Source organism: Dipodomys spectabilis, unplaced genomic scaffold (assembly GCF_019054845.1).
Source record: "Dipodomys spectabilis isolate Male_0828 unplaced genomic scaffold, ASM1905484v1 ptg000612l, whole genome shotgun sequence".
NCBI classification, from domain to species: Eukaryota; Metazoa; Chordata; class Mammalia; order Rodentia; family Heteromyidae; genus Dipodomys; species Dipodomys spectabilis.
Genome location: NW_024871289.1, coordinates 5,380,697 through 5,391,819, shown reverse-complemented (window position 1 = coordinate 5,391,819; position 11,123 = coordinate 5,380,697).

The window sequence follows — 11,123 nt, the reverse complement described above, 5'->3', positions numbered from 1 at the left end:
TATGACCACATAAAGTGTTGCTTGTTGCAATCAAATCTAAGAATCAATCTAACATGAGAAATACATATATCTGTATATAATTTTCATTGATGTCACAAAATTAACTTACTTCCCTGTAATCTCAAAAGCAAAGTTTTAAGTTTAGAAGATAAAATTGAGGAAAGTTTTCATCTCATAAACTAAAATACATAAGGGAAAAGGTGGGAGAGAAAAGATAAGATGAAAAGTAGAGTGCTATCAATTTAAGAATTCATAAACAATTTCCAAAAATGTACAAGAGAGCTGGGGTAGTTTTAGTACTAGATTAATATATACAAAGCCATGGGTTCAATCTCCACGAAGGCCTAATAATAAGTTAATAAATAGTAATAATAAAATAATTCCTTGAAATAAATGCTTTCATATTAGAGAGGCTTTAATCCTGACAGTAAACACAATACTCTCAATTCTTGTATCCAATGCCATGAAACTACAAGAATGAAGAGGAAATAGTTTCCCTTTTCTATCTTTTCCTTTCCTTTTCTGTTTTCTTCTTTTCTTTTTTCCTTTGGCACTACTAGTCCATGAAGTTGCTAAGGCTCTGACCACATTAGACTTTTTTTTCAGCTGAGGTCCTACTTTTTGGTCAATCCTCCCTCCCTGGAACAATAATTTCTTACCTATGGCTTCCACAAACGTGAGATAACAGGGAAATTACACCATATCTAGCTCTCTTTGTTTTTGTAGTCTCTCATGAATTTTTTTTTTTATTAGATCTGGCCCTGGATATCAGTTTTTTAAACCTCTGCCTTCTAATTAGCAAGGTACATTTCATCTCAAGCTTGGACCCAGACTATTTTTGAGTGTAAACATTTAAAATTGACTTTTTTTTCCTAGATATCATTAAATTTAATTGAGGTTAGTATGAGTCTTTATCATGGTAAAAGAAGAACACAGAGAAATCCCTTGAATATTTTTCCAATTTATTTAAATATTTCTAGTATGACATCACAAGTAGGACAGTAATATTTCACAAGTAACTTATGAATACTTCAGTTATTTTAATTATTTTTTGCACATATTAAGTCCAATATAGTTTTATCAACTCTATGTGAATATACCATATAATGTTTTATTATTTGAATCTATTCTCCAAACCTCCAGGTTAAAAATATTTTTAAATGTGAATTGAATTGTGGTTCAACTCTCTATTCAACTATCATAATTTATTTTTTGAACATTTTTATTATCTTTAAGTTGTTGTACAAAGGATTTGCCATTCGCTCAAACAGTTTATGCATACAGTGCATCTTGATCAATGTCACCCTTTTCAATACTCTCATCCACTCCTCCCAATTAACCTCAGTCTTTAGGTATCTAAATATTATGTTATGTATGGAATTACTTGCCATTTAACAAAACAGTTTATGTGTACAATGCCCCTGGAATTCCGTTACCACTTCAACATCTTCACCCCCATTTCACACTACCCCTTGCTTTGTATATTTCAATTCTGGGAAGTATGCAATGGATTCTTGCCTGTGTTCTATCCTTTTCCACTTCAAATTTTTACCCTTCTCACATTGCCCCCCCCCCCCCCACTTTCCTCTCTTGTAGTGCACATTTACTGGTATATATTTTATTAGACTTTGACTTAATATATTAAGGGAATTAGAGTATTTTCACTCTCCATGGACTCTGACACTTCAAATATTTCATTTGTACCTCCTTGCATACTATGCAGTGTGTTAACTTTTATGATTATAGGCATTTTCTATCTACCAGAAATGAGGAAAATCATGCCACCTAAGTTTCTCTGGGTCCAGTTAATTTCACTTGACATGATTATTTCTAAGTTTTCCATTTTCCTTAAGAATGGTGCAATATTATTCTTTTTGATGGATGAATAGAATTTGATTATGTATGTATATATATTTATACAGATACATATATATACACATACATACATATATACATACTTGTAAATAGGGATCAAAAATTATGTATATATAATTCATACACACACATACAATTATTGATCCTTTTTTAGAATGAGAAGCATCTGGGCAGATTCCATAGTTGGCTTCAGTAAATAATGCAACAATGAACATGATTGTGCTGGCAGCTCCAGTGAGGCCTTCTTTCTGCTCTATTGGATAAACCTCCAAAAGTTGAATTGCTGTATCATAGGGAGGTCTCGATTCAGTTTTGTGAGCCACCTCCATAGTGTTTTCCAAAGTGCATGAAGAAGATTAATTTCCACCAACAGTGTAATACAGTTTCCTTTGGGCCACATCCTTATCAGTATCTGTGATTGTTCGTTTTTACAAAAGACATTGTAACAGGGTTGAGATGAATCACAGCGTTGTTTGGATTTGCCTTTCTTTTATGAAGAGAGAGGTATCTATTTGTCATTTAACTTCTTTTTCTAAGAAATTCTCTTTAAGCCTTTATCCAATATATTAATTAGATTGTTGTTTATTTGAGAGCTTATTTTTGTTGGGTTTAAAATTTTTGATTTCTCAGTATGGGTTAGTTATGAAAATCCTTGTCTGGTGCTTAGCTAGTAAAAATATTCTTCCATTCTTTTCTATTTCTATATATCTTGCTAACATTTTCCTTTGCCATGAAGAAACTCTTCAGTTTCATGCAATTCTATGGATTAGAAAAGAATTATATCACACCATTATTCATAAGGAAATGGAAAGACTTGGAACAAACTTACATTAAGAGATATGGAGGTCAGTTCCAACGTTTATGGAATTCAGTGGAAGTGAACACACAAAATTCTATATCCTCTGGGACACAACAGCACAGGCAATAGTCAGAGGAAAATTTATAGCTTTGAGTATGTACATCAACAAATTAGAATCAGCACTAATGATGCACCACTAGGTCCTTGAAAAACAGGAACAAGCCAATCCAAAAACCAGTAGACAGAAATAATATAAATTCGATCAAAGAAATAAATTAATTAGAGTCTCAAAAAACATACAAACAATCATAATTGACTTTTATCTACTAGTAGCTCACAAATTTGCCCAATAAATATCAATGTAGCTACTTCCAGTGATAGACTCAACCAGCTCAAACCAGTGAACAAAACAAACTTCTAGCATTCTAAGAAACAATGCTTTAATCGCTTTTCTAAAGTAAATTTATTCTGTTGTTATCATTAAGGTGATTTATACAGGGATTGTAATTACATGAGTCAGGTAATGAGTACATTTCCTTTTATGAAATGTCTTCAGTTCCTTCACTTGTTCTGAGTCCCTCCCTCCTGTCCCCACCCATATGTTAAGTAGTTCACTTTCATTAATGTTCAATGAACTCCACTGCTGCATTTTTTCACCTTTTTCCCTAAAGCTCTGTGCCCACCTCACATCTTGAAGACATACAATGGATATAACATGCATAAAGTAAGGAGACAGAATCACCACAAAATATAAACAACAATAACAAACACAAAACCAAAAAAGGAGTATTCTGTTTCCATATCTCATACTTTGTTTCAGTATGTATATCATTTTATATGTATATATGTATATATATATACATATATATATAATATATATAATTATATTTTCTCATAAAGTCAATTCTGGGAATAAGGTGATAACATAATTTTGCTTTGTATTTAAAAATGCCTTTTATTTTAACTTTAAAGTTGTAAGTAACACAATTAAAGTCCTAGTGAAATTTGAAGGTTCGGATTGAAAATTAAATTTTCAAAATGTCTAATAGTTCCATTTTGACAACCAAAATCAAAAACAGGTATGTTTTATCCTGAAGTGTGTCATTATTTTATTTGAAGAAACTAAAATAAATGTAATATTAATTCAGTGGAAATAATAAAAGACATCAAATACTTATAGAATGCATCAATTCCATAGATTTTGAGATTTATTGATAAAATTAATAAAACTTGTTTTAAGTAGATTACTTAAGATATGAAACAAGTGATAATTTTCTTTGCTAGGTGAAGTTGATATAGGAATCAAAACCCAAAGATTCCAGAATTCTGTGTGCTTGATACGTGTCAATTTACACATATGCTTGGCTTATCTCAATGTTATATGAAGATAACTGAGAACAGGAGTAGAATAAAAATTCACTCAAAATTTTAGCTTTATTTTGTGATTAAATATGTCTTTTTTAATATCTCTTTATTTTATTTGAAAAATCTGATAAATTTATTTAAGTCACATCAACAATAATGAGAAATAAACAGCCCCTAGCTCCTTAAAAGACGTGAGGAAGCTAATCAAAGAGTAATACAGGAATTGAGAGAGCGGGATGAGACTAGAAAAGATCAATCGAGGCTTTCATGGAATTCATAAATAGACAGCTGAAGGAATTCTGGGAGACCCCAAATGCAATGGTGAATGGAGCCCAACAGAAGGAATTGGAGTCCAAGGAATCCATAACCAATCAAATTTGAGAATAAATACTGACCATCAAATTAAGAAGGTAAAAAATTCATACAAGATCTAAAACAAAGCTCCAACAAAGAATTTGAAACCATCAAAGCTGACCAATTAGAAGGAAAAGAAATAAAAAACAAAGTAGAAAGTTTTGACATAGGTTAGACCATGCAGAAGATCGAATATTGGGGACTGAAGACAGCCTAGATATTGTAGAGAAAGAACACACAACTATCCAAGACAAATCCACGAAATATGATAGATCTATTCAACATTTGGAATACACCATCTGAAGGCCTAATCTGAGGATAATGGCTTTAGAGGAGCAGCTGCAGACAGAAATTAATGGTCTAGGAAATTTCTTTAAAAGAATCCTAGCATAGAACTTCCTAAACACGCAAAAAGATAGGCCTATTCTGATACAAGAACCCCAAATAGACCCTACCGGAAAATTATATCCCACCATGACATTATAATCCCCACAGGATCAATTCAGACCAAGGAAAATAAGATCCTTAGAACTGTCAAGGAGATAAGATCAAACATTATAAAAGGAAACAAATTAGAATAACCTCAGATTTGTCAGCAGAGACAATTAAAACAAGAATGGAATGATGTATATCATGCCCTAAAGACAAAAACTATCACCCAAGAATACTGTACCAAGCTATACTCTCCTTCATAACCAGAGGTCAAATAAAAACCTTCCATAGCAAAGAAAATCTTAAACAATATGTCTCCACCAAACCATCCCCACAAAAGATTTCGTCATATAGAAAATCAAAAAGACCACAATAAAGGCCAAGAAACTGCACCCAAACTGAGAATCAAGAACCATAGGAAGAACCCAGTTGCCGCAACCCACAAGAAGGTGGATAACATGGCAAGAACTCCCGAATACCTCTCATTCCTAACTTCCAATATTAACGGACTTAACAAAGACTGTCTAGTTGGATTAAAAAGCAAGATCCTTCTATCTGCTGCCTTCAGGAGTCACACTTTGCCCATAAAACAAACACATTTTGCATGAAAGGAAAAGAAAAACAAAACAAAAAAAAACATTTCAATACTTATCTAGGAGTTCATTAAGGTGGACCCATTGCAACAATGAGATGTACAAGTCATTATGTCCAAAAACGAACATTACAAATTTGGTGGGGGGTGGGGGGAGGAGCAGGTGGAGGGAGAGGAGGAGTGTGGGAAGGAATAGAGAGGGGAAATACAGAGGAGGCAACAATGCTTGATAAGAAATGCACTCATTATCTTGCCCATGTAATTGTAACTCCTCTGTAAGATATTCTCACAATAAAATTTAAAAAAAAAGAAAACAACAACAACAACAAAAAACATATTTTGAAAGTGAAAGACTGGGACAAAATCTACCCAGCAAATGGCCCACATAAACAGGTGGAAGTTGCAATCCTAATATCAGATAAAATAGACTTCAAATTAAAATTAGTGAGATAATATAAAGAAAAACACTACATACTAATTAAGGGATCTCTCCTCTAAGAGGATATTACAATTCTAAATATCTATTCACCAAACAATGGAGCACCCAAATTTTAACCAAGAGACATTACTTTCCCTCAAGTTTCACATAGATCCAAAGCCATTAATAGTCTGGGACACCACTATCCCCACTAGATCGATCAACTCAGCAAAAACTCAATAAATAAAAATAAAACAAAAAACAAAAAAGCTCAAAGGTCATTTAAACTATCAGTTAATGTAGGTGCTCTCAACTTTCTTCATCAAATCAGTCACCTGTAATACAGCAAGCTAAATTATATTTAACTTTTGGAAACTAACTTCATCAACTATGAAAAAGTTTCATTTGAAAAGCATTTGAATGCTGATCTGTTAAGATGTTAATGAGATGTACATGTCTTTATGTCGAAAAACGAACTTTGCAACTTTGTTAGGGGGAGGGTGGGGATGCGAAGGGATGGGAAGGGGAAACAAAGGAGGAGGCAACAATACTTGATAGGAAATGTACTCATTATCTGCCCATGTAATTGTAACCTCTCTGTACGGTATTTTTAAAATAAAAAATTTTATAAAAGAAGAAAAAAAACTCAACAGATCTAAACAACTGCATAGATCAACTAGATTTAACAGACAATCTACTGAATATTTCAACTAGCAGCGTCAGAATACACGTATTTCTCAGCAGCACACGAAACATTTTCCAAAGTATACCACATTTTAGGTCACAAGGCAGAAGTGCAAATTCAGAAACATTGAAGTTATACCATGCATTCTCTCAGAACACAAGGGAATACAATTTGAACTCAACAGAAAAAGCCACCAAAGAAAGTACTGTAACACATGGAGTCTGAACAACACGTTGTTTTTTTGTTTTTAATTTAATTTTATTTTATTTGTGAAAATACTGTACAGAGGGGTAAAAATTACATGGGCAGGATAATGTATACATTTCTTAGGAAGCATTGCAGCCTCCTCCTTTGTTTACCCTTCACATCCCTTCCCAGCCTCCCCCTGCCCCCCCCACCCATTCCTTCCCCCCCTCCCTGCACCGACGCTGTAAAGCTCGTTTTCTACATTACAACTTGTACTTCTCATTGTTGCAACAGGTCCACCTGTATCCTTAAACGACTTGTTTTTCCCCATCTCCTCCACAAGTTATACTGACATCAAATATAGTGAAAGCGGGGGTTATACTGTGGGAGAGGGACATACAAAGCAACAAAGAAATCATCTTATAAATACGTCAGAATCACATGCATGAAAGTAAGAAAACAGGGCTGGGAAGGAGGCTTAGTGGTAGAGCACTTGCCTTGCATGCTCCAGGCCCTGGGTTCGATTCCTCAGCACCACATAAGCAAAAAGAAAAAAGCCGGAAATGGTGCTGTGGCTCAAGTGGTAGAACGCTAGCTTTGAGCTGAAGAGCTGAGGGACAGTGCCCAGGCCCAGAGTTCAGGCCCCACGACCGGACCCCCCAAAAAAAAGAAAAAAGAAAAGAAAGAAAAAAAACTTTAAAATACATAGCTAAGGGCTCATTTTCCTAACATCACATTATCTGACCTTTTCCTCTTGACTCATACATATACTAGATATTGCAAATAAGGGAAACCATGGGACCTGTGTTCCTTTGGGCCTGGCTTACTTCACTTAATGTATTTTTTTCCAAGTTTTTCCATTTCCTAACAAATTGGGCAATGTCATTCTTTCAGATGGAGGCATAGAATTCCATTATGTATATATACTACATTTTCTTGATCCATTCATCTACTGAAGGACATCTGGTTTGGTTCCATATCTTAGCTATGGTAAATAATGCTGCAATAAACATAGTTGTGCTGGTAGCTTTAGTATGGTCTTGTTTGTAAACATTTGGGTAAATGCCCAAAAGTGGGATTGCTGGGTCATAGGGGAGCTCTATGTGAAGTCTTCTGAGGAACCTCCATACTGCTTTCCAATGTGGTTGAACAAGTTTACATTCACACCAACAATGAAGTAAGATTCCCTTCTGTCCACATCCCCTCCAGCATCTGTTATTGTTAGAGTTCTTGATTTTTGTCATTCTAACTGGAGTGAGGTGGTATCTCAACGTTGTTTTGATTTGCATTTCTTTTATGGCTAGGGAGGTTGAGCATTTCTTCATGTGTCTATTGGCCATCCTTCTTTCTTCTTCAGAGAAGTTTCTCTCTAAGTCTATAGCCCACTTATTTATTGGGCAGTTGTTTCTTTGAGGATTTGTTGTTGGGGGATTTAATTTTTTGGGTTCCAAGTACATTTTAGATATGAGACCCTTATCCGTTGTATGGCTAGTGACAATCTTCTCCCAATCCGTGGGCTTTCTATTGATCTTGTTAGCTATGTCCTTTGCCATCTGAACAACACATTGTTGAATCACCAGTGGGTTGTGGAAGAGATTAGTAAACAAATTCAAAAGTCCATGATATTCAACAAAAATGAACATACAAATTACCAGCTTCTTTGGGACCCAGTAAAGGCAGTCAATAAATAAGGAGATATGAAACCAACAGTTCAAGGAGACATTTGATTATCCTTGAAATAAATTAGCAAGATAAACCCCAATATAGTAGATGGAAAAATACCATTAAAATTAAATCAGAATTAAATGAATTAAAATCCAAAAAAACCCCTAGAATCAACAAATCGTTGGTTTTTCGAAAAACTTACCAAAATTGACAGATCCTAAGCAAATCTTACCAGAAAAAACAAGAGAACACAACCAAATAAACAAACTCAGAGATCAGAATGGAAACGGTACCACAGAAACAAACAAGATTCAGAGCATTATAAGGGAATACTTCTCAAACCTCTTGCTAATAAGTTTGAGAATCTTGCAGAAATGGAACTTCTCCTAGCAAATATCGACACGCCAAAACTAGACTAAGATGAGTTAAACCATCTTAACAGGCCCATATCAAACATTGAAATAGAAACAGCAATAAGAGAACTCCCATCTAAGAAAAGCCCAAGACAAGATGATTTTACAACGGAATTATAAAAGGCCTTCAAAGCAAAGCACACACCAATACTCCTCCAAATCTTCAAAGAAATTTTAAAAGAAAGTTCAAGACCGAACTCATTTTATGAAGCCATCATAAACGTAATCCCATAACCAGGCAGGGACTCAGGAAACAAAGAGACTCATTTCTTTGATGAACATTGATGCAAAACTTTTCAACAAAATTTTGGCCAATCAACTTCAACAATTACTCCAAAAAATTATAGACCACAATCAAATAGGACTCAGTTCAGGGATGCAGAGCTGGTTCAATATACACAAATCAATTAATATAATTCATCATATCAAAAAGAACAAGGATAAGAACAACATGGTTATCTCAATAGATGCAGAAAAAACATTTGACAAGATCCAACATTCCTTCATGATGAAAGCTCTGGAAAAACTAGGAATCTAGGGAACATTCTTCAATGCAATAAAGGCTGTATAAGACAAACCTACAGCCAGCATTATACTAAATGGTGAAAAACTAAAGCCATTTTCTCTTAACTAAGAAATGAGACAAGGATGTCCACTCTCTGCACTTCTCTTCAATTCAGTATTAGAATGCCTAGCTACAGCAATAAGACAAGATGCAAACCTAAAAGTTACAGGAATAGGGAATGATGACGTAAAACTCTCCCTCTTGCAGATGATATGATCTTGTATTTAAAGAAGCCCATGGATTCCACTCTCAAATTATTCATGCTGATTCAAAACTTTGGCAAAATAACAGGGTATAAAATTAACCCTGACAAATCAATGGCTTTTCTGTACACCAACAATCATAAAAGTGTGGCTGAAATCAGGAAAGGAACTCCATAATAGCCTCACAAAAAATGAAATACCTAGGAATTAACCAAAGAAATGAAGGATCTCTATCATGAAAACTATAAAAACCTGAAAAAGGAAATCAAAACAGAACTTAGAAAGTGGCAAAAACTCCCATGCTCCTGGATCAGAAATATCAAGATCGTGAAAATGGCAATACTTCCCAAGGCTATCTACAAATTCAATGTGATATCCATCAAAATTCCAACCTCATTCGTCAAGGAAATAGAAGTGGCAATCCAAAAATTCACATGGAACAATAAAAGAACCTGAATATCAAAATGATCCTTAACAGAAAGAGCAGTGCTGGAGGAATATCAATACCAAATTTCAAACAGTATTACAAAGCTATAGTAATTAAAACAGCTTGGTACTGGCACAAGAACAGGCCTCCGGACCAATGGAATGAAAGTGAAAACACAGAAATGAACCCACAGACCTATAGCCATCTAATCTTTGATAAGGGGGTTAAAAAAATAGAATGGAAGACAGCCTCTTCAGTAAATGGTGCTGGCAAAATTGGTTAATCACTTGCAGAAAACTAAAGCTCGATCCTTATATATCACCCTGCACCAGAATCAACTCCAAATGGACCAAAGACCTAGTAATCAAAGCAGACACCCTAAAAACATTACAGGACAGAATTGCACATACCATAGGTCTCCTTGGCAGAGGCTGAAATTTTCTTAATAGAGACCCAGAAACACAACAAATAAAGAAAGGTAGCACAAATGGGATTGCAAGAAATTGCAGACCTGCATGGCAAAGGACATAGCTAGCAAGATCAATAGAAAGCCCACGGATTGGGAGATCTTCACTAGCCATACAACAGACAAGGATCTCATATCTAAAATATACCTGGAACTCAAAAAATTAACCCCTCAACAACAAATCCTCAAAGAAACAATGGCCCAATAAATAAGTGTACTAAAGACTTAAAGAGAAACTTCTCTGAAGAGGAAAGGATGGCCAATAGACACATGAAGAAATGCTCATCCTCCCTAGCCATAAAAGAAATGCAAATCAAAACAACATTGAGATACCACCTCCCCCTAGTTAGAATGCGTATAATCAACAACTCTAATATCAACAGATGCTGGAGGCAATGTGGCCACAAGGGAACCGTATTGCATTGTTGGTTGGAGTGTAAAAATATTCAACCACTTTGGAAAGTAGTATGAGGTTCCTCAAAAGACTCTATGTACAGTTCCCCTATGACCCAGCAATCCCACTTTTTGACATTTACCCAAATGATCGAAAATAAGACCATACTAAAGCTACCAGCACAACTATGTTTACTGCAGTATTATTTACCATAGATAAGATATGGAACCAACACAGATGCCCCTCAGTCTATGAATGGATCAAAAAAGATGTGGTATATATAC